The sequence below is a fragment of the Patella vulgata genome, chromosome 6 (genome assembly GCF_932274485.2).
Source record: "Patella vulgata chromosome 6, xgPatVulg1.2, whole genome shotgun sequence".
Lineage (NCBI taxonomy): Eukaryota > Metazoa > Mollusca > Gastropoda > Patellidae > Patella > Patella vulgata.
The window spans coordinates 27,201,105-27,214,273 of NC_065884.2; the positions used below are offsets into that span (position 1 = coordinate 27,201,105).

At 36.1% G+C, this 13,169-nt stretch overlaps 1 long non-coding RNA gene across 1 annotated transcript; it reads right to left on the reverse strand.

The window, feature by feature from the left end:
• Positions 1–5,617: 5,617 nt before the first annotated feature.
• Positions 5,618–12,700, reverse strand: LOC126823454 (uncharacterized). The gene is made up of 7 exons (XR_007681168.2): positions 12,668–12,700; positions 10,848–10,927; positions 10,597–10,629; positions 10,138–10,188; positions 9,420–9,494; positions 6,230–6,289; positions 5,618–5,718 (listed from the first exon to the last, which is right to left on the reverse strand). It is a non-coding gene; the product is annotated as an uncharacterized LOC126823454 (long non-coding RNA).
• Positions 12,701–13,169: the final 469 nt, after the last annotated feature.

Consider the following 13,169-nt stretch of genomic DNA (forward strand, 5'->3'; position numbering starts at 1 on the left):
CAAGTTTCAACAAAATCGGATAAAAATTGTGACCTCTATAGGGTCCACAACCTTGATATACCATATTTTTAAGCTATTTGAGAACGATGGGCGGCCATTTTGTCTGTCAGTTTTTGGCTAATTTTCACGAAGTTCGAACTCAGTCGTCCTTAGGGTGTAACGGTGATATAATAATACGTTTTTTTTTTTAAATCGGATAAAAGTTATGACCTCTATAGGGTCCACAAGCTAAATACGCGATTTTTCGTACAATCAGGGGCCATAATTCAGGAAGTTACGGTCCGATATGCGCGAATATCGACAGGAACCAAGATCTTTGGGTTATAAACTTATATTTCAAGTTTTAACAAAATCAGATAAAAATTGTGACCTCTATAAGGTCTACAACCTTGATATACCATGTTTTTACGCTATTTGAGAACGAAGGGCGGCCATTTTGTCTGTCAATTTTGGGCGGAATTTCACGAAATTCGAACTCAGCCGTCCTTAGGGTGTATGTGGTGTGGAAATATACTGTATGTGAGTCTGATGAAGATTCTCAAAACTAATTGATGACACTAAAGACATTTCCATAGCGTAAGGTATGTTAAATGAAGTCGGCCAGCTCCAAAGGGCAAGGTAAATTAAATAAGGTGAGGTATGTTAAATGAAGTTATATAGCTTCATAAGGTGAGGTATGTAAATAAAGTTGCTCAGCTCGATAGGGTGCGGTGTGTTAATTGAAGCTGCCCGCTTTATAGAGTGAGGTATGTTTATTGGGTAAATGATGATCTTTTAAAACACTTTTGACTTTGGCGTCTAAACGCATTCTTTAACGGTGCTAATTATATAGATTAGGTATGTTAAATGAAGTTGCTCATCTCGATAGGGTGATGTGTGTTCGTTGAAATTGTTCAGTTTGATAGAGTGGGGCATGATAAAGTAAGTCAGTCTCTTAACTCAATATCATCTAAAATCTTCGACATTGAAAACACGAATTATTTGTCGGTTTAAATCAACATTGGTGGTGTGATCTTACAGGGAAAAGATGGCCTTCTGATATCCAATATTTAAGACAAAATAAACATTTTACTATTGGTACACGAATCTTGTACCATAATGCGTTTCAGCGCTATTTGTAATAAGGCACTCCAAAAACGAGGCTAGCATTTTCCACAAGTCATGTCAAATGGTAACGCCATACTCTTATCTGGAGATCCTGCGCAATAAATACTATCGGCGTAGACTGGAATAACCAGACGCTAGAGATTGCCATTCGATTGAGACTTCTGGCGTATTTCGCACAAAACCAGACCCAACTTTTCTAGTGGGTTTTAGCAACGTAAATTTACTTTGGAATGTCTAAAACTAAAAAGATCTGGCATTACAGGACCAGTAATCAATCCGCCGTTGGGGCGTTTCCGAGATATTCGGGGTTAAAAGTCAAATGAGGTCATTGACACTGAAAGTGAACACGGAGTCATTCCTGTATCATGAAAACATGCTGAAAATGATCGAACTAATCACTCTTTCAATAAAAATGTAAACATGCCAAGTTTGCCGTTTTTGCACCAAGAAGATTTAACGCAATACATATCAGCTATTCCATTGTTTTTCGAACAACTAGTTGTGAAACTAAATCGGAAAGATTTTTATTTGACTATTTTTATGTTTATTTGAAACATGTTTCGAAATGTTTTGGCCCTGTTATACCAGATCTTTTTAGTTTTAGACATTCCAAAGTAAACGTACGTTGCTAAGACCCGGTACAGATAAATTTCAAATGTACCTATTATTAATAAGAACAGGTTCGCTTTAGCTTTTATATTTTACACTGACGTGTATTGCTTTAAATCCCCCTAGTGCAAAAACAGAAAATTTGATCCTTTGACCTTCGGCGTCACAAAGAATGAATGTGAATTTAGCAAGTTTATATTCTTATTGAATGAGTGAACAGTTTCGATCATTTTCAGCATGTTTGCATGATACAAGAATGGCGCGCATTCACATTTAGTGCATAAATTACCTTATTTGACCTCTGACCCCGAATATCTCGAACACGCCCCAGCGGCGGACTGTTTACCACTCGGCAACGTATTTTAAATAAAGTTGCTCAGCTCCACAGGTTTGGGTATGTTAAATGGGTAAATGTTGATCTTTTAAAACATTTTTTGACTTATGACTTAAACGTTTAAACTGCGTAATAGAGTTCATTCTTTAATGGTGCAAATTATACAGATTAGATAAATACAATAGTCCAGCTATAAAAGAGTGGGATACGGGCATCTGAAAAGGGCAAACAATAACTACTCGATGGATTGTAACCACATTTAGTAGATACGTTGCCTGGATGTTGATTATTCAAATTTTTTTAAAAGCAGTTCAGACTCATCTTTGAGGCATCTATTCAAACCCCAAGAGAGGGGTTTAGATGGACTTTGCCTGTTCCCCAATTCCCTCAGTTTCTGAATAAATATTGTTTATATAAAAAAAAATGTGAGTAAAGTAATGGTGATTATGCCAAAACAGATCCAAGTTGTGGGCAGTGCATGATAAAAAAACAAACTCTAGCTACACAAATTTTCTCCCTGTTTATTGTTTATTTGAAGCAGTGTAAAATTTCTATGGTGTTTCTTGGCATCAGCAGAATAGTTCCAGTGAAAATGCTAAACTGAATACTGGGAGGTTCTGGGCGCCCGAAAATAAATCACAAATCAATAATTTAAGAACACGCCCCAGCGGCGGACTGTTTACCACTCGGCAACGTATTTTAAATAAAGTTGCTCAGCTCCACAGGTTTGGGTATGTTAAATGGGTAAATGTTGATCTTTTAAAACATTTTTTGACTTATGACTTAAACGTTTAAACTGCGTAATAGAGTTCATTCTTTAATGGTGCAAATTATACAGATTAGATAAATACAATAGTCCAGCTATAAAAGAGTGGGATACGGGCATCTGAAAAGGGCAAACAATAACTACTCGATGGATTGTAACCACATTTAGTAGATACGTTGCCTGGATGTTGATTATTCAAATTTTTTTAAAAGCAGTTCAGACTCATCTTTGAGGCATCTATTCAAACCCCAAGAGAGGGGTTTAGATGGACTTTGCCTGTTCCCCAATTCCCTCAGTTTCTGAATAAATATTGTTTATATAAAAAAAAATGTGAGTAAAGTAATGGTGATTATGCCAAAACAGATCCAAGTTGTGGGCAGTGCATGATAAAAAAACAAACTCTAGCTACACAAATTTTCTCCCTGTTTATTGTTTATTTGAAGCAGTGTAAAATTTCTATGGTGTTTCTTGGCATCAGCAGAATAGTTCCAGTGAAAATGCTAAACTGAATACTGGGAGGTTCTGGGCGCCCGAAAATAAATCACAAATCAATAATTTAAGAACACGCCCCAGCGGCGGACTGTTTACCACTCGGCAACGTATTTTAAATAAAGTTGCTCAGCTCCACAGGTTTGGGTATGTTAAATGGGTAAATGTTGATCTTTTAAAACATTTTTTGACTTATGACTTAAACGTTTAAACTGCGTAATAGAGTTCATTCTTTAATGGTGCAAATTATACAGATTAGATAAATACAATAGTCCAGCTATAAAAGAGTGGGATACGGGCATCTGAAAAGGGCAAACAATAACTACTCGATGGATTGTAACCACATTTAGTAGATACGTTGCCTGGGTGTTGATTATTCAAATTGTTTTAAAAGCAGTTCAGACTCATCTTTGAGGCATCTATTCAAACCCCAAGAGAGGGGTTTAGATAGACTTTGCCTGTTCCCCAATTCCCTCAGTTTCTGAATAAATATTGTTTATATAAAAAAAAATGTGAGTAAAGTAATGGTGATTATGCCAAAACAGATCCAAGTTGTGGGCAGTGCATGATAAAAAAACAAACACTAGCTACACAAATTTTCTCCCTGTTTATTGTTTATTTGAAGCAGTGTAAAATTTCTATGGTGTTTCTTGGCATCAGCAGAATAGTTCCAGTGAAAATGCTAAACTGAATACTGGGAGGTTCTGGGCGCCCGAAAATAAATCACAAATCAATAATTTAAGACTGGCTTCCTTCACCGAAAAGTAAACATTCTACAGGTCACAGATACAGTTAATTTGCAGTTAATAATAAGGGTTTCACCATATTTACAAATGAACAATTTCATTGACACAAATGCATCACCGTGAAAATAACTTTTGACACTTATCATTCCAAAGTTCGGTAGACGTATACATTACACATTAACATCTCATTTCATCAATAACTATGTTATGTAAAATACAGGAATTAACTCGGCTATTGGTGATAGAAATATTCTGGATTTCGATAGTTTTATTCCCACATTCGTTTGTTTCAATATGCAATCCCGTTAAACAAACTTAGCTATTCATATTCCCCGATACCACCAGAACGAAGTAATTGAATTGGATTTCTAAATTAAATTCCTCAAAATTTGCTTGCTGACCCGATTTGACGCTGTACCTGATGATGAAATTTAGCAAATAAAATGACAGACATTGTAGCAACGTGTTCCACGAAATTATGTATTAAATTAATTCTCGGGTGCAGAGAAGCATTAAGATTACGATTTTGTATAGGCCCCCACTTGCATATATAATAACCCTACACAATACATGTGCCAAATGGGATGCCAACACGGAAATCTCTAGTAGAGCATCCTAGCCATTCGTGTACCATGACCACAAAAATGCTAGGATAGGTATTGCGATTCATAATGGTGTGGATTAAAGTTCTATACGATTAAATATTATGTGAATGTCTGATTTGTCAACATCCTACTCAAATGAAATGGGGTTTAACGTCCTACTGTTCTACTCCGACTGGTCTAATGAAGACCTAGAATGATTTCAAAACACTAAGCAAAGTTCGCTTTTGTTAATTGTTGGAGATTTTGTAATACAATGGTCCTTGCGACCAAAGTGTATATTCAACTAATTATTTGGTTCACACTTTCTATAGAGTCAATTCACACCTACTTAATGAATTGAGTGATATATTTGTATTTATAAAACAGTGATATTTTGGTAAAATCCTTACCATTGTCAAAATATCTATCAAATACTATCTTGTTTATGACATGTGTTATAATGTCCCCAACCACCCGGTCTTTGGAGAATGGGGATGTTTATTCCATATTTGGGAAGGAAATTAACGCCAAGGCCAGTCTATGACGTACAGAAATTAGGGGGTTATAAAAGAGGGTGTTGAGCAAAATTCATCAGAGTTCACCCAGATATTCCGAGCAGCTATCATCTATGCTTTATTGAGAACAAGGAAAATCAAAGCCAAACAGTTTAATAATAACTTTGTAGTAACGACCTAACCTGTAGATTTATTTACGGTCACAAAGAAACACATCAAGGAAGTCCGATATTACTACAATTAACGTATTCCCGTCTTCATTAGCCCAGTCGGAGCAGAATAGTAGGACGTTAAACCCCATTTGATTTTATTTCATTTAATGCAGTCTTTCGACTATAGTGGATTGGGTCAAGACCAAATCGAATTGTGATAGTATGAAAATATGTTTTCAAACTTTATATAATTTTCTTTCGAACAAGTTAGACAATCAAATGACTGTATAGAGAAATTTAACAAAAGACAGCCTCCACACTTAACTGCTTTATTGTTCTGTGATATAAAGCTCTTTAATCTTACATGTGTATACTTGTTAGTCTTTCGACATTACTCAAACAGCCGTCACAAATTTCTGAAATAAAGATGACTGTTTTTAAATTCATTAAATTGTGTTGCTTACGAGCTGAAGAGATCAGTTATTTGGAGAAACGTTATAAGGATTTTTCGATTGCGATCATAAAAATCTGAATTTCGAATGCTTTATCCTAAGTCTCCAATGAATATAAAATCTAAGTTTTAACATATTACTCTAATAACTTGCTAATACACAGTACTCACAAGCTTTAACAGCTGAACACGATTTTATCGGTAAACACATTCGGGGTTTTCGAGTCCAAAATGTTTTCCATACACCCAAATGAACAATCTTACGGAGATTTACGTAACGGTATGTACCCTATCGTAAAAATGACCACCAAATGTAGCACCCGACAGTAATTTTAGTAGTGGTTAGAGCTTGGGCTATCATGCAGAATCTAATTTAAAAAGAAACTGGAAGGTACACTTAAAGACTGTCCTAACCAGTCAAATTGACATTTAAGATTGTTAAATAAGAGTGAAGACGTGAATGGATTATTTCTCACCTTATTAGTAACGAAATCTCGGAAATCTCGGTCTTGACACGAATCTTGACCCAAATCGAGCTGAAAATAAAGTATTTATTGGGTTGATCTGATGTGTTATTTCAATACTTAATGGGGAATTATGGGAGATCATATAAGGAGTCGACAGCTCTCGCTGCAATAGTTAAAAATAGATAACGTAAATAGAATATGATGGAAATTCAGTCAAATTGATCCACTCCGAACCGAGATATTACTGTCTGAACCATCGTAAATTTTCAACTGATTTCTTTGATTATGATCAAACTACTTAACTTTGGTTATTATAAACTTACCTTTGTGTTTGAAATCAACTCCCGTTAATTAAAATCCATTGCACAATTTAATATCCCAACGAATACAAAAGTTCTCTCTTGAAAAAATCGAATTCCCACAAACTTATGACAATGAGAAATACCAAAACGGAAGCCGATTACGTCACTCTTCGGGAGAGATCATTTCGTATAAAGGGGTTACAAGATGTCACGGTTTGCGGTACTTTTACGACAATTCAAGTTTTTTGTAATCCCGGCTCGGTATTGAGTTTGGGCGTTCACATACATAACTGCCCGTATTCCTTTATTTTGTTACCATCTTTAACATTCTAGTAAAATCTCTGCAAAGTTTATAGCTTTTAACTTTTGAAATAATTTGTTTTAATCATATGTTTGATTATAGTCGGGTGGATGAATTTTCTTTTGAACACTAATACGACACAAAAACAATGACATTCGTTTTACGGATCTTAAATTTTACCCATGAATATCTTTAATTTGATATATAACATGATAGATCTAACGTACATGTACAGGATATTTAAAATTATGGGGGTATATGCATGTTCCTGAAGCAACGACTATGGGTTTTACAACATCTGATAAGATGTACGTAGTTAAAGCGAGATTAAGCGATGGGGCTATGATGTGATTTAAGTATTATTTACAATAAATTAAAAAAAAATAATTGATATGGAATGTATTTTCATCATGAACAATAAATATTGTACCATATCACAATACGGTAAAAACTGTCTTCAGTTGATATTTTTCGTTGCCCAAACTCAAACGATCGAAATGAGGACGCTTTGTTTTGATTGCAACGTCATGGTTGTCAAAATCTCTGTCATACCCCGCAACAGATTCAATGGTTTCGTCCAACACGGGAGGAAAGCCATGTTGTCTTGAACTCAGTCAAAAATGCAGTAAATACATCAATTTTTTCAAGAGAGAACTTTTTTATTCGTTGGGATATTAAATTGTGTAATGGATTTTATTTAACGGGAGTTGATTTCAAACACACATGTTAGTTTACAATAACCAAAGATAAGTAGTTTGATCAGAATCGAAGAAATCCGTTTAAAATTTACGATGGTTCAGACAGTAGCTTTTGAATTTTAGGCTAGCTTCGATCATCATTACTTAAATCGGCACTATAAAAATCAAAGTCTCGATTATGCGCTTTTACGTTTAATCATCCTTCACAAAATGTATTCTAATCCGCTAAATATCGCAGGCTAGCGATGGCATCAAGAGTTGGTTATGGTCTGGATCAGTTAATTAAAGTCTAATTAATAATTTAGATACCAATTCAGGCCTAAACGAAGACCTGGAATAATCAGATGTAGCTCTTGCATAATGTATGTTTACGAAATCAATACGAATTTATAACGTTTGTTATGAAACATTAAGAGGAATTCGGTGTGTTTGTTAAATGTTGGGGATCACGTGGCTAAGTGGGTAAGACGCTAGCTCGCTAGCCTGGAGGTCGGGTGTTCGATCCCTGCATTGGCCGAGAAAGTTCATCCAGATTTTCCGGCGTGGTTCTCCCTTGTCAGTGATGCAGGACGGAGGGGCTGACAAGGAAAGCTGTCTAGTCGTTCGGATGGAACGAAAAACCGAGGTCCCGTGTACACATTGGCGTGCACGTAAAAGATCCCTTGGCAGTTGGAATTCGATACAAGAGTAGGCCGTAGTGCCGCTGTCCGGGCAAAATTTCCCTCATAGCACACTGTATGGCGTATGCCCGTCTTCATTAGCCCAGGTTAGGAGCAGAACAGTAGGACGTTAAACTCCATTTCATTTCATTTTTGTTAATTGTTATTTCATTTATGGCTTTCTCTGTCGACACGGTAATGGAACGCAAAATAGAGACTTTGGCAAGCGTAAATTCCTGGTCCGTATCCGTATTGATTTTGCATGTGACGTCATCAATGCGTGAGTATTTCCCATACTTGATACTGCACACGGATACGGCAGCACGTATCGAACAGCTTTCATACGGAAAAGGTCCGTATAACATCGTCGTTTTTTTACCTTATTTTTTGCTACTTTTAGACGCCGAAATGTTGTGTCGTAGCGTTTTTATGAATCTATGTGTATCCTAGAACACGAAGATATATATTTGATGTGATTTTAACTAGGATAAAGACTGTAATTTAATCATTACTTATTTTGATGATCTTTTCGCGGAATTTTATTGTTCCTGTCTGTCTGCATACTGGTTGACCTACGTGCTAAATTTAGGGAGGTAGGACCTTGCAAATCTGTAAAAGGGATACTATTTGAAATGATGCCTTAGTGAAACCAAAAACTGCTGTTGAGTCGAAGTCGAAGAGTTTTAATAAGATTCGACACTAATCATTTTTAAATTTTAAATAATTATCGAGCGACTTTACTCCCTTCAGGAATTTGTTGGCTACGTACTTGACTTGTACTGATGTTGTTCATGGTAGATAACTGCCATCATGCTGTAACAGAACTAAACCCAGCTCACCTACCCATACGTACGCGGCCCGAAAATCTGCCCAAACTCTAAAACTACATTGAAGCAACGTGATACGGATGGGAAAAATCCCGCTTGCCAAATGTCTCTAATCAATTGTTTCAACACCTCCTCTGTCTATTGACTGTGTAACAAATTATATCTAGGTTTACTGCGTATACGGAATGTTGGATTTTTTTAGATCTTTCAGGACTACTAATAACTCTCTAAATTACATAAATACTTGAAACAAAAAGAAATATTTGTTTGGCCAGTACCCGATTTCGATGGGGGTTGGGTGGGGGGGTGGGGGTATTGTCACCAGTCTCATTTACAGACAACTTTTATCAAGAATCACTACGATGTCATCATATTATTAGATGTACGTTAGCTTATTAAAACATCTTCTTACCATCGTAAACGCCTCTTCGGGGATCTCCAGAACGACGATTGAAGCGATAATTATCGTTGTCTTCACCATCATAATCTGTATGAATAAATAAATAAATAGATAAATAAATAAAAGATATGTATAAGCCCACAAGATCGAAGCTGTTATTATAATGACGTTTGCTGCATGGTCATCTCATAGGAGGATCGCACCACACATAAACAGTTATACTGGTGGAAAAAATATACACATACGGTATACACAATAAACAACAAAAATATAACAAGTGCATAAATATCGAATCATTGATGCTTCAATCATCAAGTTGCAAATTATTGTAAAATCCGTCGGACATTACCACATTACTAGCTGATATATTTGCTGCCGAAGACAAGAAACACATCCATTATGACTAGCACATTATTAACAAAACTTTCAGCGCGTGTACTACTGTATCATTAGATCTCAAATCTATTGAATGACAAAGTTTCTTTTAATTACTGTATTTTCCAGTCTATAATTTTATATCGAGGCGTCATAAGAAATATTTTACCAGCGTAAGTAGGTTTTGAATAGATAAAACTAATTAACCGAAAGGATATACCGTTATTTTAAATTCCGGTGATCTCACAGGTTTCAATTTTCTTGTGTTTAGGATAAAAACGAACACAATTGCTGTTTTGTTTTGTGTGCCCGGGTAACGATAATTTAAGTTGTCTGTCCAGTGAAATAAACTTACAGTTGTCGTTGTCATGTCCATCTCGTCGTCGTCCTCCCCATCTTGAAAAATCTGAAATTTGAAATGAACACATTGATACATTCTAAAACGGTACTGTAGAGCATGGCTCTGCCACAAATTTTACATCTGTATTCAGATAAGGTCGTACACAATGAAGAACCCTATTGAAATTGAAAACTATTGATGTATATCGACAAATAGCCTAAATAATATATTCAATAATTAAAAGACAATGCTGCTGTCAACTGTTTCTTTTTTTGGGAGGGGGTGGGGGGAGTGTCTGTGTATCGGTACAAGATTCGTTTTCTTCTCATGTGTAATGAAATGAAATGGGGTTTAACGTCCTACTGTTCTGCTCCTATACTGGGCTAATGAAGACGGGTACGTACTAAACCTTTAGTAATGCAATGCATACGCATCTAACTTTGCATATAAGGCGAATACAAGAAAAAATCTTACCATTGTCGCCGTCATCATGTCGGTTAAAACGATCTGTAATAGAAAATGATTCTCACATGAATCTCTATGACGAAGAAATAGAGAAAATATTTCCGATCTATTTAATATAGATAATTATTTGGGTACACTCGAAATGAAATATATCGTGTTTAATACATCTTTATAGAGCAATGTTGGAGCTCGTTTATAAGAATGCCAATCTACTTCCATGATTATTGAACTCGGCTGATAATGTGAAGATCATTACTCACCTCTGTTATAAAATCCTAGGGCGACAGGAGATAAAATCAAAAAACAGAACAGAATCAACAGCTTCATCGTGACAGAATTGCTGAAATAAAATTTTAAAAAATATAATAAAATTGAATGGGGTTTAACGTCCTACTGCTCTGCTCCGACTGGGCTATGAAGACGGGACAATACTTTAAAGTTTGTCCCCGGAACACATTTTTGGATTGCTACGCACCCAGCCCGACATATATGAATTTCGAGTTACCTTTGGTATAATAAGCATCAAACGTATAACAAAAATAACCACGAATCGAAAAATAATAAAAAATAAATAAAAAGGAGGATATGTAATCTTGTAGGGGTAAATAATATTACGATACTATATAATAATTAATAAATGTTTATTGCATGGAGCCAATTTAATATCTCCGAACCGTGGAGTGTTTACTCTTGATAGGGTTTAAAACAATGAAAAACAAAATTATCCAAATTTCCTATTACCTGTAAGCAAAGTGTTTACAATGTTTCAGTAACTGGTGCAATAAATCTGATTTGCAGGAGTTTTTTAAATGGTGAACGAGCAAATGGGCAGGGGGGGGGGGGGGTGACGATAAATACGCACATCAAATGTGGGTGTACAAAAACAAAAACGTGCAAAAACGAAATTCAAACTGGAACGGACTTGTAGTCATCGTACACACTGTTTCGACCCCATTGTCCTAATAATAACTAGTTTTAAAAAGGGCTATAACGTCCTACTTTTCTGCACCAACCGGATATTGAAGCAAGACATACCGTGTGCTGTGCTATAACGTCCTACTTTTCTGCACCAACCGGATATTGAAGAAAGACATACCGTGTGCTGTGCTATAACGTCCTACTTTTCTGCACCAACCGGATATTGAAGAAAGACATACCCTGTGCTATGAGTAACAACTGTTTAAGGACAATATTGGTGCCAGTCATTATCACATATGTGATAGAACTGGTTAAACACGTTCCAAATTTTATTTTATCACAGATATCATGGCTACGATAGATGCGTAATCAATGTTTCAACAATCGGAAGTGACGAACGCAAAAGGAAAACACGAGTTATCCCTCTATATAACTGACTGAAGTGACTGGTAATAACAGATACATGGACGAATGTCTGCTCACTAATAATTCATTCGAAGACGAAAAGTTGTTGTGTGAGACTGTGAAAGGATATCTGACAATTCACAAAAAATTTATAAGCATAGAATGAATAAACACACGTGAATGTACGGACTGTTTCTATTTTTCTCGTGTTCTCTTATCTAATGACATTTAATTACTTTTTTGAATTGGTCTTCGAAAGAATTATAAGTGAGCAGAAATTCGCCTATGAATCTGTTATCACTCGTTACTTCAGCCAGTTATATTTAGGGATAACTCGTGTTTACCTTTTGCGTTCGTCACTTCGGATTGTTCAAGCATTGATTACGCATCTATCCTAGCAATGATCTCTGTGATAAAATAATATTTGGAACGTGTTTAACCAATTCTATCACATATGTGATAATGACTGGCACCAATATTGTCCTTTGAGGGTTATTTTCTGTGCACGTGCACGTTATACACGGGACCTCAGTGTTTGGTACCGCTCGAACGACTGGACACCTTGCTAGACCATACGCCCGGTTCTACTGACAGGAGAAATCTAGGGGAACTTTCTCCGCCAACACCGTGATCGAACCCTGGATCTCCTGATTAGTGAATCAACGGCGTATTCACGGCACCACCGTGGCTCAAACGGGTTTAAGATAAAAGTAATATATGTACATGTACATTAAAATAAAAAAAGAGCCATACTTACGATGTAGAGGCTGAGAAAAGGTCTTCGGTGTAGTGAGATGCACATATTCAAACATATTTATATACGCGCAAGGCACACCCTAATCATTTTTGTTTAAAGCGATCAATCTCAATTGCTCATCATATTCACATAAAACCTGTAGTATCAACCTGTCAAACATCAAGTGATAATGGTGCATTGTAAAGTTGTATCAATTTTGGTGTTTTGTTGTATGTTACATATTAGAACGCACGTGGAAATTGGTAGAAGCTAATAAATTCAGAGAAATACAATAGTACAATGTTATTTTCGTTCCGTGTATTCGGGGCGTGTCCAGGAAGTTGAGCAGCGGGGGGTTTTGAGTGAGGTCTAGGGGATTACCCGCGAATTTGATAAAATTAGGAGCTCTGAGACTATATTTTTACTCATTTAGGTACATAAATGTTTATTATTAAAATACAGTGTTCACAAAATGGTGGCAAGGCTTCGCATGTTACAAAATCGACATTGCAAGGAACTAACA